General features: G+C 35.3%; 1 long non-coding RNA gene across 1 annotated transcript; it reads left to right on the plus strand.

Annotated features, from left to right (window-relative positions):
* Positions 1-16,570: 16,570 nt before the first annotated feature.
* LOC111195040 (uncharacterized) lies at positions 16,571-19,691 on the plus strand. Its single transcript, XR_002651432.2, has 6 exons — positions 16,571-16,661; positions 17,651-17,739; positions 18,213-18,326; positions 18,805-18,886; positions 19,319-19,390; positions 19,516-19,691. It is a non-coding gene; the product is annotated as an uncharacterized LOC111195040 (long non-coding RNA).
* The last annotated feature ends 2,200 nt before the right edge of the window (positions 19,692-21,891 follow it).

The raw sequence follows: 21,891 nt of genomic DNA on the forward strand, positions 1-21,891 counted from the left end.
CATATGTAACATAAATTTAAAAATGTATAATAGCAAAGCTTCTATGCTATCTCCAGGAGCTGAGCTGTAGAATATCTTGAAAGCCACATTTAAAACCCTCCTTGTACATTAACTAGGTGTTAAACAAAAAAACATTTTTTAAACTATTTGGCATCGCTGCTATTGTTTGTGCTCTTATCGCTGAGATCAATATTAAAAAACTGGCACAAACTAACCAGATGCTCCAACCAAGTGAAAGCTGGATATTTCTGAACAGGCGTTTCAACACAAACCTTAACAAAGTGACAGAAAGACCCAGAGCCATCTGACCAGAGAATCTCAAAAAAAAAAAAAAATCAACCAGCTCTGATCTAACAAAAACACAGAGCATAGTTTGCAAAGTCTGCCAGTTTTGCTGTCAAAACACGCTGAAATTACGAAATAAATAATTCAAAAAACTGTTGGAGAAAGTGTTTTTGACTAATTAAATACTAAACTTGATGCAAACTAGAGTAAATTTGTTGCCATCCAGATTTAAATGTTTTCTCACTGAAGAGACAAGTAAACATATATGTATTAGTGTATTTCATTTTATACTGCTCATTTTGTGTTTTTTTATGTTTATTATTGTTGTTGTTGTAATCTGCAGTATATTAACGGCTCTACTATCGCACTGGAAGTTCTGACACAAAGTAAACAAAGGAGCGTACTGCCTGTCGTTACCTGCATCATGACACCTTCTTAAAATAATAATTAAAATAACTCATCGTTTTTTTTGTTGTTGTTATTTTAGGAAATATAAAAAATATGATGGTTGTTATGGCTATTTAAAACTAGATTTTATATATTTTTTAAAAGTTTGTATAAATATGGAATTTTAACTTATTTGTAAAAAAAAAAAAAAAATACAAAATATAAAGTCTTTCTTGTTACCAGCTTAAAAAAACACGACTCTATCCAGCTGTATCAGGTTGAGCCAAGGAGTAAAAGACTTGTTGACTGATTACTGGACCACTGCATATGAACTGACTGCTGCAAATGAACAACATGACAGGAATGTGCTGCCTGTGATTGATTGCTCAGAGTGGTTTTATTCTTTGGCCCAGTGATAGAGTATGGGCCTGGTTCAACAGGTTGGGACAGAGGAGTGGAAACAGAAAACTACACTGATACTGCAGCCAATCAGAAGGTCCATTACTGCCCCACTGACTTCAACCTATCTCTCATCTGCCAGCTTTGCTGGGTGGGTCAGCATGGTGTGCCGAAGACAACTGGGATTAGCTGGGGCTGCAGACTTTAATCCCATTGTGGCGAAGGCTTTGCAGAAACAGTGCCCCTATACGTGTCACATTTGGCCGAGCTCCCAAACAGCCACCATATCATATCATATACCTTCTTCTGCCATTCTTAATGCACGAGAAAAGAGGAGTAACATGTTGTAAAAAAACAAATATCTCTAGTTTACTTTTCATACAATTGTGTTCCTCTGATCACATACAACAATTAAAGAAAACTAAAAGATTAAAGGTTTCCAGACACTAAATATGGAAAACCATGCAGTAAAGTAGGACAAAACTCCAAATCATGCCAAATATATATGTTTGATATATATATATATACAGCATGCTCTTACTGAATACAGTATGTTTTCCAAACAGATTAAGCCACGCTATAATGAAGCCTTGCATCATGCTCTAAACCCCTTACACTACTGCAGGTGGTCCCTCTAATCTATGTTCTCTATCTCAACCACATGTCTTCTATAATAATAAAGCAAATCTGAATGCAGAAGCAGGCTGCCCCTGCTATCATCGTGCTCTATGGATTTATTAACTTCACCTGCTGCTTTGCTTTTACTTTTGGGGGGGGGGGGGGGGGGGTTCTGGGTATTGAACTCAGAGATTAATTTAGCCCTATCTTTAATCTATAGATTATGTTTCCATAGTTACCCATGTCAGGAGCAGTGGACCCTGAAGATAAGAAACATGCTCTTAAATACTTAACAAAGTTTATGACGGGACAGCGAGTAATGAAGGATATTGACACCTTTATCTTTTTTATGTACATTTGCATGGCAATATGATGTACACACAATAAGAGCACAAGTTAATAAGTGTAATAAAGTACAAGTAATGTGAGAGAAATCTCATCTCCAATAAGAGCATATTAGCAGACAGCTGGTTAACGTTTAAAAAAAGTGTTTGTCTGTCCCTCATCAAAAAGGTAAACAAATATGACAAAAAATTAAAAAATCCAAATTGGGAAATCTGGATTACTTAGATTATCTGAAACTTTTGATGATATTATGAACTGCATATTTTAGACCACGGTGTTTAGACTGTCTCTGTAGACTGTAGACTCTGTCCATATTTGCTTTGAAGAGACTCCTCCATATGAAATGTTCTTTTTATACTCAGTCATGTGAGTTAGTTAAAATTTGCTTATGTTGCTTCTGTTTTTATTTGCACAATTTAAATTTCCAGCCTTTTGTTTCCCAATTCCAACTCTTTGAGTTTTTAATTTGCTGCCAACAATTTTTAAATGAGTTAATGTTTTCATGAAATAGTATAATATCTCACTTTCAACATTTGATATCTGTTTTATGTTCTATTGTGAACAAAATGTGGGTAACAATGGAACAATTTCAATAATTATTTCAATTTTACAGAGTGTCCAACTTTTTTGAAATTGTGGTGGTAAATATTATCTGATCACATGAAAAAAAACCTAAATGAATCCAACAATAACATTGTTGCATTTTGTACGAACAGTCTGTGCATAGGAAAAAGTGTGAAACAGTCCTTAAGCAGATGTTTATATTCTTTAAGCAAGAAGATAAACATTTAATATCTCTGTCAGAAACAGTATCTGAACCTTATTTAATGGCATAATTCAAATCAGGGGCTTTATACAAAAGTTGGCAATCAGATATAAGTTTAGCATGACCCCCATTTTTGAAGAACACAAGGTTCGCTATGAAAGTCTGATCTTTACCACGTTTATGAAAACTTGCCATGCCTGAAGATTTCGGAGAACCTCCGTTATCGAAGGTCATCAGGCTGGAAAAGGTTACAAAACCATTTCTAAGGAATTTGGCAGAAAGAGTACACTGTGAGATAGATAATATAAAAATATTCAGCACTACTTTTACTCTTTTAAAAAGTGGCCATCCAGGAAACAGCCCTTCCAGAGTTCAGCAATAATATTACTGGAAGTCCCAAAGAACTCCAGGGTCTACTGGCCTCCCTTGCATTGAATAATGTCAGGGAGGAAGTCACTATTCTCCAAAAAGAACACTGCTGCCTGTCCCTCAAGACAACACATTATATATATTTTTTATTATTTAAATGACAAAAACAAACAAACAGTGAAACATGGGGGTGGCAGCATCTTATTTGTTTTTGCTATTTTTTTTTGCCTCTTGTTTAAAAACACTTGCCATTATTAATGAACCAGTAAATTCTGGATTGTACCAAATTCTAAAAAGGAACTTCAAGGTGTACTGAGGTCCTGCAAACTGAAGCTTAACCATGATTAGAGCATGCATCAGGACAACATCTCTCTTGAGAGAAGTATATCTTTAAAATAATTGTAAACGCAGAATCAACATTGTGCAAAAGGAAAAATCCAGACATCACACCAACAGAAATGTCGTAAAACTCCTTTCATGCAAGAATGCCCTTCAACATCAGTGAGCTGAAGCAGACATGAGCCAAAATTCCTTCAACCCCTTGTGCAGGATTTATCATCAGATACCGGAAACCTTTAGTTGAAGTTATTGCTGCTCAAGGGGGGTCACACCAGATACTGTAAGCAAAGGTCCACATACTTTTACAGAAAGACACAAAGACGTTGTGTCCATTTGTATAATTGGGTTTAATTTTATTTTTAAATAAATGATAGAAATCTTTTTTTTTTTTCGAATTCAAATGACAAAAAAAACAACTTAAACTAGAAATAAATAGACATGTGAAATATGTTAAAATTTTAGAAGCTACCATTTTAACAGTAAATAAATTATATTACATATATAGGGATTAAGCCTATATATTGGCTATATACTTTAAAAAAAATCAAAGAAGCACTGTTATCCATAAAGCATGGGTGCATGTGCACAAATTAAGCTTTATTTGCTACTAACTTGCAACATCTAGTTCAACAGTGATTCATCATTAAAAAGCTTTTTATTTTTTTAAACAAGCACAATACAGATCAGGATGTTATCCCTAAAATTACTTGTTTGTTGTACCTAATAATGCCTTATACTAAACAGAAAATAAATTACAAATAAATCATTACCAATTGTCAAAAATGATACTAAAACATTAAAGTAAGTGTAAGAAAACCTTTGGCATGTTACATAATGTCCTAGTGCCCCATATTCATGGGTCACTGTTTAAGTAAATGCCAGTGTTTCAACCACTCACATTTGCAGTTAGCACTGTGTTGAGCACAGGGACAGGCAGAGTGCAGGTACAGCTGTGTTTTGTAAACAGAGGGGTGAGAGCATGGCTGGAAAGTTCTACAGAAAGTTTAACAAACCCAAATCAGAAAAAGTTGAGACAGTATGGAAAATGAAAAAAAAAAAAACAACAAAACAAAAAAACGCTTCATCATTTAACTTGACTTAAACCCAAGATACAGCTCTGGAAAAAAGTAAGAGGCCACTTCAGTTTCTGAATCAGTTTCTCTGATTTTGCTATTTATAGGTTTATGTTTGAATACAATGAGCATTGTTGTTTTATTCTACAAACTACAGACAACATTTCTCCCAAATTTTAAATACAAATATTGTCATTTAGAGCATTTATTGGCAGAAAATGAGAATCGCCTGAAACAACAAAAAAGATGCAGAGCTTTTAGACCTTGAATAATGCAAATAAAATAAGTTCATATTCATAAAGCTTTAAGAGTTCAGAAATCAATATTTGTTGGAATAACCCTGTTTTTTAATCACAGTTTTCATGCATCTTGGCATGTTCTCCCCCACCAGTCTTACACACTGCTTTTGGATAACTTTATGCCACTCAATTTGGTAAAATCAAAGAAACTCTAATTTTCAAGTGGTCAACATCATTTGTAATGTTAATATACCACAATTTCTAGCATTTAAGTTCTGCTACACATTGTAAAATATGTAGGGACCGGGACAATTTAAGGCTAGTAATGAAGTAAAAAGCCAATCAAATAATGATTTCAAGAAGAAAATGTGGTATGGGGTTGTGTCAGTGCCCTTCTGTAATGGCAGCATTACTGCAAAAAAAAAAAAAAACATTGACATTGACATAAAAAACAATTACACTGAAATCTTTGAGCAACATATGTTGCCTTCAAGACCACATCTTGTCCAGGGACATCCATGCATTGTTCAACAAGACAATGCAAAACCACATGCTGTACACAATACAATTGTGGCACGGCTTCCCTGGCTTGCCTAAATTCCCAATCTATCCATCAGAGAATTTGTAAAGAATAAAGGACAAAATAAAGGATGATCCTGTATTGTGGTAAAGTGAGATGCAAAGGTAACATTACAAAGTGGTAACCACTAGCAGTGAGGCTAACAGCTAGTGCTAGGCTTAAAACAAAGAACAACCTAAAATACCTAATAAATTATTTTTATGGCACATTTTAATACAGACTATGAAAATATATTTTTAGTACTTCTTAATCTTAGTGACCTGCCTCTGACACCATTATAACTATAAAAGTATTATAGACAGACTTGGGAACTAAGCTTGGCTGTGAGGAACAGTGTTAAAATGGTTCAGTTCATTCCTATAAGGCAGGAATTACTTTGTCAACATTCACAGTAATGTTTCTGAGAGTGCCTCTGACCTGTGGCCAGCCCCCCAGGGTTCAATTCTTGGGCTGGTCTAATTTAATTTATATACGTTTCCTCTTGGCCAGATCCTACAAGACTATGGGATATCTAACCACAGCTATGCAGACAACACTCCGATTTATTTGATCCTCTCCACACTCCACAAACAACTATAGTCCCCTTGACTCACTTTGCCTCGAGCACATCACTAACTGGATGGAACAGGGCTTTCTGCAGCTGAATAAAACTAACATTTTGTTTTATTTGGGAACAACAGCGAGAGGTCCAGACTTACTGCCTGTTTCAAATTAAGAGAGTTCACGTTAATCAATCGAAACAAGCATGTAACCTTGGTGTACTAATAATGGCCATCTAAAAACAAGGTTGTGGGTTCGATACCCAGGTTTGGGGGCCGACAATGTTGACCCTTAATCCTCACTGCAGCAGCAATAGCTTGTTCTGAGCACGTCTGCTCACTTCATCACTGTGTGTCTTCTAAGTGTGATGTGTATGTGTGTGTTTACTTTGTGCGGCATATATAGTATGGTGTTCTTCCTCTTCTTCTTCTTCATCTAACCAGCTTCTAAGAAGGTAAAAACTTGATATTTTACATTACATTACATTTGGCAGATGCTTTTGTCCAAAGCGACTTACAATAGTGATGTACATAGACTAATAGAAGTTCAAGGTAAAAAAAAAAAAAAAGAATTTTAGACAGGGCCTAGAGGAGGCCAAATGAAAAAAGTGGGATAGAGGAGGAAAGGAGGGAAAGAAGGAAATGAGGTTAAAGTAGTTTGTTTGTTCGAGGTCTTACGAGAGGGTACCACTTTAAAATAAGACTACCTTCATAAAGAGTTTATAAATGGTTTACAATTAGTTTATTAATGGATACTAATTAGGTTGTAAATGCCATAAAAATCATTAATAATCAGTTATAACACATATGTAGAAAGGGCAACAATGACCTGTTATTTGTCCAATAGTGAGACCCAGCCATCTATGTTGTTGCCCTTTCTACGTATGTGTTATAACTGATTATTAATGATTTTTAAGGCATTTACAACCAAATTAGTAACCATTTATAAACCCTTTATAAAGGTAGTCTTATTTTAAAGTGGTACCTAAGTATGTTTGTCATTGTTACATTTCCAATAGTTTTACATATTTTTAAAGTGATGAATAACCAGTTACTAGTCAGCTTTGTGGATAATAAAACAATCTTCCCCCTGGCAGATTATTCCCTTGCTAGACAAAAACACAGAGCTTCACCATTAAGATTTTTGGTCTTCTACGTTTTTTGGGTAACACTCTTAACACCATACTTATCTACTTGTGTAAAATGATTCCTGGCTTTTTGAGTGAAGAATGTCCAACATCAAGCCTGTGCTCTCTACCATAACTATGTCTCATCACATCACAGTAACAAATGTGAGTTTAATTTTTATATGATGACCCAAAACATAACGCAAATAATGCAAACGCAACCAAAGAAGCAAAAAAAAAAGCCAAAGACACAATGTTTTTAGAAAGGTGACTCGGTCACTTGACCTCAACTCAGATGAGCAGTGCCTTTCACTTAGTGGGGACAAAACTAAAAGCAGAAAGACCCACAGACAAGCTGTAACTGGAGGTGGCTGCACTACAAGCCTGGCAATGTATCTCAATAAAGGAAACTGAGGTAGATTGGTTCCAGACTTCAGGCAGTCAATGAATGAAAAAGATGTACGTCCAGAGATTACAAAGCGAGCCTGCATCAACAGAAGAAACGTTTTATTTACTAAAAGTAAAAGAAAACAGGTGTATTTCTGTCACAACTGTACAGGGAGACAATTTGTTCCAGTTAGCTATGCACAACAGCCCAGAGGTACCACTATTACCACACCAAAGCTTAGTTGAGGCTTGTCGAAGCCAGACAAACTGTCTAAGAAGCTAGATGAGCAGCACTGAAGATCCTTTTGTCTAGGAAATGCCCAGCTTGTGCCCTCTCCCACAAATAAATCCCAGACACACAGCAATTATGTGAGCTTGATTTTTGACCTGATTTATTAGGTTCTTATAGCTTGTAGTTTAATGTTAATTTTACCTCAAGAAGCAGGCTAATACAAACAGTCTGCAGGTTTTGACTGAAAAAAACCCTAACAAAATGAGAAAAGGCCTATTTGCCTGCGCTAGGGCAATATCCGTCTTGCTGTGGCAGTCTGGCCTTCAAATCAAGATTCGGAGTGTTTTACAATGGGGCTTAGGCCTACGTCAAACACTGTGAACAGAGTGGTGAGTCTGCAGAGCAAATATAGTGGGGATGTATAATAAGCAGAACAGGTGGTTTATATTGCCCTGATATACTGTATCTGAGCACAGGCTAGATTTGCCAGAACAGGTTGTGGCTCAAAGAACAAATGTAGCATTTAGCAATGCAAAACTGCCATGTCTTAAATAGGGGTGTAATTCAAGTGGAGCAAAGCAATTTACTTGCACTGCCAGTGCTCTCAGTAAAAGATGTTACAGTTTTTCTATGAATGGAATGCATAAATAAAATGTAATCCTTTAGTTTGGGTTTCCAAATAAATTTGTCATTGTCGTACATTCTATTAATACAGAAAGAAGGTACAGCTCTGAAACAAATGAGACCACTTCAGTTTCTGAATCAGTTTCTCTCTGATTTAGCTATTCATTTATTTATTTATTCATTCATAAAGTTTTAAGAGTTTAAAAAAAAAAAATTTGTGAAATAACCCTGGTTTTTAATTACAGATTTCATGCATGGCATGTTCTCCTCCACCAGTCTTACACACTGCTTTTGGGTAACTTTAAGCCACTTCTGGTGCAAAAATTCAAGCAGTTCAGTTTGGTTTGATGGCTTGTGATCATCCATCTTCCTCTTGATTATATTCCAGAGGATTTTAATTTGCTAAAATCAAAGAAACTCATTATTTTAAGCGGTCTCTTATATTTTCCAGAGCTGTATATTATGTATATTATTGAATCGAGTCCAGATTAATAATGCATTACATTTTGGATCTGTGCCTGGTGCGGATAATTAAAAGCTAGTTGTTGCTATGTTACAGCAATGCCAGCAATACCCCAATGTCCTTTTTCAATCAGGTCACATTCACACCAGTTCCCAAGATATTATTGTTTGATCGGCAAATAAATATTCTTTTACAGCAACGGCAACCAAATATTGTTTTTCTGTTTGCTTTTGCCCGAGCGAGCCCAAAGCAGCAGCTGCGTGGTGCGCTGCAGATTTCAGATGAGATCTCCTTCCAGTTTAGCTGTGAATGCAGCCCATTGTAGGAAAGGGTTCAATAAGAAACTGTAAAACAAATACATTGTATAACGGACTTCGTCTTCGTAGGTTTAGATCAACAAACGCACGTCCAAAAACAACACACATGGGGACAAATACACACACATACATTTACACAAACGCATGCACACGTACACACACACACACATGCTGGCACTTTATGGCTGCATAATTCTCATTCCATTCCCAACAATAGGAATTCAATTGTGTTCAGTGTTCATTTAGAAGCGTTTATTGACGCAGTAAAATAACACCCCGGCTGTGAGAAAAGGCACTGCACAAAGAAAAGGAACCGGGATTGGGTTGAAATCTTTGCTAAAATTTGCAACCTGCAGCCGAAGAAGCTCTCTTTCTTACATGGGAGCGCTGTGGAGTGAAGGGAAGTGGAGTAGACACAGGAGGAAAAACAGTCACTGATCCTATCTCCACCGCTCGCTGTGGGGTGATGGAGGATCACAGGAAGTTTAGTCGAAACCGCACTTACACCTCCAACACAAAGGAGCATGGATCGCTCTTGCTCTGTACAAAGACTTGGATGGCTTCATGGTTTGGTCAAACACACAAATAGCTGTTGGGAAACACAGTTTTTTGAAGGTTGGTTGCAGATGGTTGCTTGTGTTGCAAGCAGAACATAAAGATGTAAGTATGGAAATAAGATGCTGATTACATTACTTAACAATCTTTACCCATAAAAATATTATATACACTCACATTTTACCACATACTCTTAAAAATAAAGAGATGTCATGTCATAGAAGAACCACTTTTGATTTCACAAAAAAACAATGATTACAATGTTTGTAATAAAGATGTGCGAGTGAGAACCCATTGAAGAACATTAATCCTTTAACTTCTCCTCAATATTTGTGGAAGAGCACATTTAAATCACTATATCTTGTTGTAGATGGTGTCAAACTTAACCAGCCTGATTGTGCCATCTCTACCAATCAGCATACAGTAGATAGGTTAGACTAATAATATTTACTAGAGATCACTGTGTCTTCATTAGTGTGCTGTTATAAGTTCTCATTTGTAAATGACTCTACTCATGTTTATTGCTTTGGTAGTATTGTAAAGGGTTGGGGTTAGTGCACACCAATCAAGTATAACATTATGTTATCTTCAGTGTTGGGCACGTTACTTTGTAAAAGTAATTAGTTATAGTTACTAATTACTTCTCCAAAAAAGTAACTGAGTTACTAACTGAGTTACTCCACTATAAAAGTAACTAGTTACCAGTAAAAATAACTATTGCGTTACTTGTTTAAAAAAAAAAGTTAATTGAGCGGCTAAAGTAACATGCAGTAACGGGGTGTCGGAAATGGTAACAGAGTTATAGTTACAGTCAGAGTAATTAGTTAGATTACTCGTTACTGAAAAAAGTAACGACGTTAGTAACGCCATTTATTTCAACGCCATTATTCCCATCACTGGTTATCTTTGTTTCTACACCCATTATCTATTATCTGTTTCTCTGCATACTTTATTATCCTTCTTTTACTCTGTTCTTCAATGGTCAAGTCCCTACAGAACTGACACAGAGCAGCTAACATTCTCATCACTGCAGTGACTGTTGAAAAGGTGGTGTGTTAGTGTGTGTTTTGTTTGACACAGCTGTGCTGCTGGAGTTTTTAAACACTGTGTCCACTCACTATCCACCATATTAGACACTCCTACCAAGCTGGTCAGAGACAGATGCTCAGCTGTTGCTGCACAGTATGTGTTGGTCATCTACAGAACGCTGCCCACAGGATGCTATTGGTGGACCATTCTTAGATCAGCAGTGATACTAAGTTTTTTTTATTTTTTTTATTCTAGTCTCATACACTCATGGGTGTATCACAGATGCTTTCAAAGAATTTATTATTTGAAGCATCTTTATTTTTATTTTAAAAGCGTAACAAATCTGTTTCCTCCTACCTATTCACACACATATTTTTAACGCATCCATCAGCACTGTGGTTTTATCAGCAGCATCCATGCATGAATCGCCCAACTATAAACCAGCGGTGTGATTGTCACTCATTTTATGACACTTCTCTTATAGTGGAGACATATGGTGGGACAGTAGATAAGATAGGAAACATTTGCCAGTGGGAGCCATAATCCAGCAGGAGCACAGCACAAGCTGCACAGTGCAAATAAACCAGAGCGATACCGCCTGACTGAAGCTCATTTAGCCGCCACACGACATGATTTTCAATTGTTGTGCTGCACAAAAAACATTTATTGAGGACAAACTCAACAACTGAAAAGCCATCCAGGGTAATGCTCAGTGAACAGGTGCAGCACAATAAAAGGCAACATTCAGACCACCAGCGGCTGCTAATGCATCCTTTTGTCTGGTGAATTTCAGTTTAAGGTTAATAAGGTATAATGGCCTGGCGTGAGTCTGAGCTTTTTGTAATTGTTTTGTTGTAAAGAGTTCTGTGTCCATACATCTGAACCTTTTCATTCTGATGCAGAGCAGATGTCAGAAACACCTACCGGCCGCCCTCAGAAAAGATATTAACGCTCACTCAGTATTTCAGAAGGATGAACCAATCCAGCCCAATCTAGAGGAAATATGAAACAGATGAACGCTCTGGAAATCAGAACCATGCTAAATCAAGCACATGTGGATGTATGTGTACAGTAATTATTTCCGACTTCAAAGAGCGATGAAAAAAGCATCTCTGCCTAAGCCGGATAGTCTCAACACTGGATACTAAAATGCTGACAAACAACACAGCTAAACACAGCTTTTCAGTTTAAATTGTAGTACAATTACATTCATGGTATTTGACTAATGCTCTTCTCCACAGTATATTGTATTTGAATCCTGATACACAGACAGGTGAATGCAATGTTAGCAGTCTGATCGCTGTTGCCAGGGGCGTAGCAGCAAATTCTGGGCCCTGTACACCCTCTATGTTAATGGGCCCCTATCCATGCCAGTAAACAAAGGAAAGTGAGCGAAAAAAAAATCAGGATTTTCATGGGCCCCTCTCCCTACTCGGGCCCTGGGTAGTCAGGTCCACTTTTCCCCCCACTACCACGCCCATGGCTGTTGCTGTCGGGTGGCGGTCATGTCCAGCCTCAGTTAATTCTTAATACCCCAGTCTGCTACAGGGAGAGTGGTGTTGTTATCCACTACACTACATCTACCAACTAAAATACATTTTCTGAAAGAGTAACAGTAATTTACAAAGTTCACAGATCTTATATTTTAATAAAAATATTGTTCCAGTAAAAGCCGAAGTCATCTGTTTAAATATTTTTCCATTCAAAGTATAAAAGTAATTGATTTTAAATTTATCAGCAAAGTTAAAAATAACATTTCAATACTTCTGAGACATTGAGCATGTGATATTACATTACCCCACTACTGGGGTTCATAGCCCTTGCCTATTTACAGCTGCTAAGCTATAATAATAAGTCATTAATTTAACAATAAGTCATCTGTATTTAGGAATGGGGGGTAGTAAAATGAGCCTATTTTTGTTTATTTGCTTAAATAAAAAAATCTCACATTATTTTAGAACAATTGTAGTACAAACTACTTTTATCTTGCAGAATAATGCACAATGGCATTTATTTTCACAGTGGCATGTATTATTTATTTTATAGTATTGCAGTGAAAGTAAAAGTTTTAGAACAGAAAAATAAAAAATAACTTTAAAAATAAATAAAAAATCTGTCAGAATAATAAAGCTATACTCATTTTAACATCCATCACTGGTGGGTCATTTCCACAATCTTTTTATTTAACCTTGATCATAATACATATTGAGACAGTTTTTCAGCCAGGCATTAAGCCTAGTGTTTGACTATACAGAATTTTTATGAAGATTTTCCTTTGAAAAGCTTAATCTCTCTCTCTGGGAAACTGACTCATTGTTATTATTGCACTGACAATGTTAGTGTTTTGTACAATTACTATTTTTATCTGTTCATAATAAAGTGTACCTTTGTTTTACTCCAATGCCAATCATTACCAGCAACATCTAGTCCTGCAAGATACGTTAAATAATCAGTCTTTGTCTTTTGAACTGTAAGAATACAGCATTACATCATTACTTTCAACAAACAGTGAGAGAACTGCAGCGTATTAATCCTTTATCATTGTTAGTGTCAAAACTTCCTTCATAATCTAGCAAAGCAAACATGAATTCATTTGATAAACTAAGCTGGCATCTGGTGGACTGCTTAAGTTCCTCTGTTAGTCTCTCTGAACTAGAGAAAGCCAGGGACCATTTCCTCAGCATCTACATGTGTGTGTGGGAGTGAGTGTGTCCGAGTTTGTGTGTTTATGCTCAGGCTTTAGATCACAGCATCTGCATGTGTGTGATAAAAGTTACAATGGCCAGTGTCAATGGGAAATGTCTGTGGGCAGCTTTGTTTACCAGCTCCGTTTTAATGGTAGGAATTTATAGAAAGTTTAAACTGGAGGCCTGTATAAATGTGGTGTTTGTTTGTCATCCACGATCTTAAATCACCTGGAAACCTTTAAATATCATTAAGTGAAAGGCCACTAGCAACTGGCACACATGAGGAGAGATTTTGTTATTTAATTTTTTTTTTGAGCTATGATTAATTCAGTTACGATTAAATTGAATTCAGCAGCTTAAATGAAGCCTCTTTTGTAGCCTAACTGAACTGACATGATTTTTTTTAAAGGTACAGACAAACAAAAGCAGCACATTTCATCATCCAAACCACAAAAATACTGCAACCTTTTTCACTCCAATGATGTATTCTCCTCATAAATTAGAAGTCAATACTCCATTCATTTTTCATTACAAGTACAAAAAAAAATTAATTTCTAAGCTAAAATAAAAAAATGATTATCTGTAGTCACCTAGGAAACAGGATGGCAGATTAGATGGGTGAAAAGAGCTCAAATGACAGTGCTCACCACAAAGCAATTAAAGCTTCTTTCATAAGCTCTGCCCACCTGGGCCTGCATCAGGGTTTTATCTTCTGTCTGCCACACTGGAGAATGAAAACACAGCTCGCTTGGCTTGGTTGTTTATCATTCTGCATCATTATGTTACAATTAATGTGTTTCTGTTCACATTCAGTCCAGAATATTACAAAGCCAAGAGGAAATTTAAATTAGCTAACAAATATCTTTTTTATACCACAAAAAATAAACCACGCCCCCTCTTTGGGATTGGCTAATAATTTATTATCAGACATTTTTCACCAATCACAAACATGAAGTGCTGTGTGAAATATCTCATTCAGTTATTGATGCAAAGAAAATTAGATTTTGTGAAGAAACTGACACAAACAATTCTATACATCCTTAGATTTTTCAACTAATATATGGAAAATTTAAATCCTTTAATTTTCCCCAAAATCGACAGTGCGCCTTATAATCCGGTGCACCTTATGTTTGAAAATATACCAGAAAATAGACGTTCATTGATAGTGTGCCTTATAGTGTAAAATGTATATTTCAATGGATAAACTCTCTGGAGATTTTCAGCACAAAATCATGGTTTGTTTACCTTTTAGCCTCATAGCTAATACTGAGACAAGCTAATAGCTACTTTTTTCTGTGTTTATCTCCCTGTATAAGATTCAAATTAGCACTACCCCTCAGTGCAAATACGTCCCAGACAAATTACAAGGTTGAGAATCAATATTTATTAGTCACAAGTAAATTTGACCTTTATCCGTACAAAAGTACAAAAAAAAGTAATATAATACAATACAATACAGTTTACTTATACTTTATTTTAAAAATCAAATTAATACATTTTTATATTCCTAAATATGATAAATTCATTCGTTCTAAATCACAATAAAATGGGCTTGTATTACTTTGCTTTGCTTTGTTTGTTCTGTAGTGCAGATGCCCTTATGTCTGAGTGGTTGATTTTTTTTTTTTTTTTTGTCTAGTGCAGTGGGCAGGGCTACGTTACTGTTTCATTGGCTAGTTGAAGATCTATTCTGATGGACAGCAGGTCTCAATTAGTGTTTTGTTTAGCAAAATGTTTGAAAAAAAGAAACTACATGATGTCCATTGTAATTGACGCAGGGTCTGAAAAGGTTAAGAAATACACAGTGAAATAACATTTAAACATCCAGCAACATTTGTTTCAGTGTATTTTATGTTTTGAGAAAAATGTATAGAATTTTTGTTGGGAAATCCAGGCATGTTAAATTTATATGGCCAATAGGAGCCACATTAGTCCACTATTTGGTAAATCTTGAGTTGATGATTGTTTGAGTGATTTGATAATTATATGCAAGTATTTTCTCTGGAAATAGAATGCAGCCTGTCAGAACACATCAAAGTCCAATAAAACCTACACAGTCTGAGAGAAAACATTTAACACTGTTTCAGTCATTAAAATACTGTAAGTGCATAATGTACTATTAAGGGCAGTGCTGTGTAGACACAAAAAAAACAGAACAATAAAAAATGATATAAGTATTTTCTTGTACTCAAAAGTACACTTTTCATAATTGTACCCTCAAAGGTATAATATTGGTCTTTAGAGGGTCAGATGTGTTCCTTCTAAATGACAAAGTCCTTCCTAACAGCAGGAAGTACAGATTTCTACAATTTAACCAGCTAAAAGGTACATTCGGTATATTCTGTACTAATAAACATTATATATTTTAATTATACATTTTGCATATAAAAGCCAGACAATTTTGGATCATCATGTTTTTTGACACATATTCAGTTGATGATAATGTTTATAATCTTTACTGGTACAAAAAACATGGGTACAAAAAAACGACTTTTACTGAAAGGTACTCTTGTATCTCAATAAGGTTTAGACTCCCACAGAGTTGATTTCAACTTTTTCCCAGGGTTTATATAGCTACACACTCTTTGGAGTTCAAATGAACACTTTCAAACTAATTTAACATTTAACACCTTGCCAGAGTTCCGTTTTAACATTTGTATTTGTTTAACTCCCTAGAAGATTAGCGAATTGATACAACTATTGATTATTTTGTCACAATTTACTGTACAGAAGATGGTAACTTGCTCTTATAGCCTACAACACGTTGGCTAAGTAAACAACCATTATATAAAACATAATGGAATACCCAATTAAGGTAGCTCTGGTGGGCAAGATTACACACTGATGGTAAGTTAGGAATGGGGGCACGCCAATTATGCAAATAATAAGTTTAATTGGGCGGAGTTTAATTAAACCTCTTTGGCAGTATTTTGTGGGTTTATTTGCGTTATTTGGTATTCAACTCTGACAGATAACTCCAACAGCGAACACCACTTAAATCTGAATGAGTTAAAATTACACATTGAGAATGAAAATCAACACCCTAAAAAATGCTGGGTTATTTAAACTACCCAACTGCTACGTTACTGAGGTTGGGTCAAAAATATGGGTTATTTTTTCGTTTGTTGGGTAATTTTAAACAACCCAGCGCTGCTGGGTTTGCAGTGCGGACCTGAGAGAGAACATGCACGTCACGTCAAGTCACGCCCCGCCCCGCCCCGCCCCGCCCTGGACGCCGACCGCACCATTTCCCTCCCGCTGGAAGAGGCTCCTGTGGGAAGTAAATGGCTGAAATAAATATGTAAGTAAAGTGCTTAATCTTGAGTTTTTATATAAATATGTCGATTTAATGCTAGACACCAAGTGTTTAGATTCATTCTCCCTCACAAATTGAGGCTGAAAGACGTACTGTGAGCATTAGGTAAAATTAGCTAAAAATTAGCTTGTTAGCTAAATTGCTAGCTATGCAGTGTTTGATAACTGGGTAAACCTTTGGACAAAGCACCTTCGGCTGGACTAGTTTCGAGTTGCGATAAAGGGAAAAAAATGCTTTTGTGGAATTATGTTATTTTAGCTAAGGTAAGCCTCTTAATATCAAATTAGCATGTTAGCTGCGCTAGAGATTTAGCTAGCCAGCTAGATAACTAACTAGATTTTGCTGACTAACGCTAGTTTTTACTTTTTACACTGAACATAGGAAGCTATTTTATCGTCCTTACTGCTAATTAGCTGGATATCTAGCTAACTAGCATCAGTAGGCGCCATTTCATCGTGCAGATGAGTTGAAACTGTGTTTTTGAAGTTGATAAACTCTGCTTGAGTGACTTGCATTAAAATGTACAGTATTTGAACTAATATTTAATATATAATATATGATGCATTTGCATTTAATTAATTTAGCAATTTGTTCCACTATCCTACTTTTTCATGCTGTGTGTATAAGCAGTGTTTTTAATAAACTACCTGTGCACTATCTTTCTCAGTGCCTTGTTTTAAACGTTAGAGCCCTTGGAATCTAGCAATGAAGTGTGGAGCTACTTTGATATTGTAAATGATGTAAAAATGTAAAAGAAAGTCCATATTACACTGGCTTTCTCCTTAAAGCTATATGCAAATGCTGAAAAGTACCTTAAAAGGAAGGAACATAGATTTTAGTACTTAGTTGCTTTCTAATTTTTCTTGAATTATATTTTAAGTCTAGCTGGAAGAAAATACATCTTGTTGGGTTCCGCTTTAAAAAATAAAATGTTAGTTGATGTGGTTTTGTTAATACAATTTATTTTTCTTCAGTTCTGTTAGATTTTCCTGTTCCATGGATTCATTTGTGAAGGAGAAATTACATGAGTGGAAACTGGACTCTCTGATTCCTAGGTCTGAGTGTAAGTTAACCTTCATATAAATAACTTGAAAGTATTTATGATGGTCATTTCATGAATGAATGAGTCTGCGGCAAAGTATTGGTTAAGGTCTGATCCAAAGTCTGAGCTTATTTTTCTTTTTTTAGAACAAAGAGTACCAAAGGTACAGTATAAATGTCACAGTGAAATTTTAAGGGGAGTTTCACCAATTTTATTTTTGTCATTTACCCAGTGATTGAATATGAAATATTAAAATATGTATTTAAATAAAAGTTTAAAATATTTAAACTATATGACAGCAAACTTATTCATTTTTGCTTCAATCTTAATGTTGTTCATTATGTTTGAGTTAATTTCTGCTCTGGTACAAACTCAGGGGCATTATTTTAACCAGAGTACATTGTCATTTAGAATGAAATTGGTGATCTCAACTTCAGTTCTGCAAAAGCATTTATTTGTTGTCTTTTTTTTATTGCATGCACACTTCTTCTCAGATGAAGAAATGAAAAAGGAGTTTTCTTTTACTGGACGATGCTTCCATTGTGGCGCTAGTTCCTGTGATTGGTCCCAGACTGAAACTGAGGTGACACCTCAGAAAACTGAATGAGGTAATTAGACAACAGTCTACTAATGGGGTATTTGGGGTAGAAAAAAGTGCTAACTGTAGGGGTACAGTCAGTGCTAGAGTGGCTAAAATCTCTCTATTCCCATAAGCCGGCTGGTCATATTTTGTCTTTACAGAAACACACCAGGGATACACGGCTGTAGGGGGAGATAGTGTGTGCATGTGAAAATAGCTTTGCCAAATTTAGCAATTTTTTCATCATGTACATATATTCCTGTTAATACTAACTTGTTTCTCGACAGCCAGATATCTGCCAAATTAGGTTATTTAAAAACTGATTCCATCAAAAGATTTAAACTGAAGATAAGTTTTTTGATAGATTTTTAGTTTATTGTCCACATCTGCACTAATGTTTTAAAGATTGTATGGTCAAGAAAAGTTGCTGAGAAGCCATGAAAAAGTCATGGGTTAAAAAGTATATTAACCTTGTATTATTCCTAATATAATGTTTTTCTTTTCAGATGCGCAAGGTGAAGAGGATAGAAGAGCTTCCGTCCGAGCTACAAAGAGACAAAAAAATAATAATTTATTGATCTGCAACCAGTAAGTTAATATACATTGCTGTGAAAAAGTATTGGCCACCTTACATATTTATTTTCATTTTGCCTTTTTGTCAGTTGCATTTTTTTAGACTAATTCACACATTTTAACAATATAATCTGAGTAATTTTAAAACTATTTAAAAATAAATCATTTACTTTATTAAAGGAACCAAAATGGCCCTATGTGAAAGTATTGCTCTACACAAGTCTTGTATTACATTAGCGTCCAGTCGTGTTGCAAAGATGGTCACATAGTGAACTGACTTGTCTATAAGGTTTTAGATGAAAGCGTTCTCTTCTGATGTAAAATGTATTGTAATACAAACATTGGATTGATAGCAGCTTATGCTCAGCATGCTTTATTTAAGAATGTTAGTACTAATTCAAAGCAATAAAAGTACTAATTCTGTTTAAATTCTCATCTTTACAACAGGTTGGGACCATTATGGGGAGTTCCTGTCCGAGGCACAAGTCACAAGACCATACCCATTTGTTTTGGCTCTAGGTACATGCCAACATACATACCACTGTATAGTATTTTAATGTGCAATGCAGGTTTCATGTGTTGAGATTTTTTTGTTCTCTGCTGTTTCAGCACTGTAGGACTAATAAAGGATTATCTTTTTGTAGGAGATGATCGGCACTGCTCGCAATCCTTTGTGGTCATCAACAGGGAAAAGAAATGTTGTTGAGGAATGTTTATGAAATGGAAATGAAATGGTTGTTGTTGATGACTGTTGTTAAGAAATTACTTTGAGAAATTATCATGAGATGTACTTATTCAATAAAGCATTTTATTGTTGGTACTTAAGTATTATTTAATTTTTTTCAATGTTTATGGTGTAAAAAAAACTTGCATTAAAAGGTCTAAATTTTACATTTATTCGTACTTTAAAATCAACCCAAACTTTGGTTAAGTCAACCCAGCAAAGTAGTTAAAATTACATAGCGTTTGGGTTGAATGCTTAACCCAAAATGCATGGTCAAATGAATAACCCAATATGCTGGGTCAATTCTACCAAGTGCTGTGTTTGTCCAATATTGACCCAGCGCTGGGTTGTGAAAACAACCCAATTTGGGTCAATTTCTACCCAGCATTTTTTAGAGTGAACTATTAGCTGTTTAACTCTGAAATTTCAACTCTCCAGTTTTTGCTGTGTAGATATTTTTATTTAGCATTATGTTTCTGTAGTGTTTTACCAATTATATACATTAAACGTGTTGATAATAAAAGTTAAACACGGCTGTGGAGCGGCGCGTGTCTCTGAGCTGTTTACTTGAGCGCGCCGTGGGTCGCGCGCCCCTGTTATCCGCGCGCGCTCCCGGGTCCCGCAGGGGCGATGGAGGCGATAAGCCCTCAGCTGTATGATAATGAAGCGGTGCGCTGTACTTACACCTCCCTGAACTCCTGCAGGGCTCCCGCGCGCTCACCGAGAGAGGTGAGCCAGACTGGATGAGCAGCCCATTCATTATTCAGTTCAGACCAAACAAAACAGACAAAACAAAGTATGATTAATTCATTTCAATAGTGTTAAATTAAATCTTAAAATGTAGAATTCATCATTACAGTGTCGGCCTAATTAAATACAGCATTTTATCACGTTAAAACATGTTAAAACAAAAAAAGTTATAATGTTACATTAACATTTCTTAAGTGCTCAATTTAATGTTCAATAGAGCTAAATTAATTGATTCATATAACCATGTGCTAAAATTTATCCAAGCTGTGTTAAATCTACATTTTCTGTATTTAATCATGTCTTATAGTTTTACATTAGCTTGAATACGTCTCAAAGAATAAAATTATACCTTTAGTGTCTAATTCACTCTTATTGGGTTGAATACACACTTATGGTGTAAATATGTCACTATAATATTCCTAAATGTATATAATCGTATGTTTATTTCACTACTATAGTCTTAATTCAACACTCAATTTTTATTCAGTTTCAAAGTGTTGAAATAACTTACAATCATCTCTTTTTTATTTTATATTTTGAGAAAAATGTATAGAATTTGTATTTGTTGGGAAATCCAAGCATGTTATTTTTTTATGGCCTATAGGAGCCACATTAGTCTACTCTTTGGTAAATATTGAGTTACGGATATGGTCATATTTTTTGTAGTATGTTCAAAGTTTTAGCACAAGAACTCTGTCTTGAATCAGGCTTAAAGTCGGCCCTGAATATGTATGATGCTCTATACATATCTAAAGTTCTTTATTCGTTTGTTTTATCATTATAGTGTGTAAAGTTCCTTACAGCACTTTGTCCGTCATTTTAATTAATAAAGAACCTAAAATGACATATAGTGAAGATTCTGAGTGCATCACAGCGCAGTGTGTGAATGTGTCTTTGTTCATCTGACTTTATTTCCAGGGTCCCAGAATGCAGGAGTGCTGGTTTAGTGCTTGAGATAAACTAGCTCCTTTTAAAAGTGTATTATTTGCTTCTACATCTCTGTTTCAACCATATTAACAATTAAAATGCTGTAAATAAATATTTTACGTTCCACATAACTAGATATGATTTGATACAAAATATTAAAATACAATTAATTAAATTGTTGTTGTATCATTTATCTTACTTTAGGGTTTGAGCCTTAAAATACTGTATTTGCAGTAATGTGCCCACAATAAGAAAAACAAATATTAGATCCTCACTGACTTCAGCCGATTCAATTTTGAAATTGGTATCAATATTCAGAAATGGAAATGGGCTCTTATGGTTTAATTACAGTCTTTATTCCAGTTTTATAGTGATATTGTCTAAATGTGTAATTCGCTCGTGTAGTTCTAATATAGCACATGGGGAGTTTGCTTCACTGTTATAGAAGTAAAGTAACACGTAAAGTGATATATTCACCTTTAGCAAGTAACTCACCACAGAAAGAATTCAGTATTGCAGTATTGCAATGAAAATATGCTGTGTAGTCCAAACTGTTCCTATGTGTTATAGTCTTAATGTACGTAGCCTATTGATGTATATAAACTTTAAAGGATAAATG

The sequence above is a fragment of the Astyanax mexicanus genome, chromosome 1 (assembly GCF_023375975.1).
Source record: "Astyanax mexicanus isolate ESR-SI-001 chromosome 1, AstMex3_surface, whole genome shotgun sequence".
In the NCBI taxonomy this organism is placed as follows: domain Eukaryota; kingdom Metazoa; phylum Chordata; class Actinopteri; order Characiformes; family Acestrorhamphidae; genus Astyanax; species Astyanax mexicanus.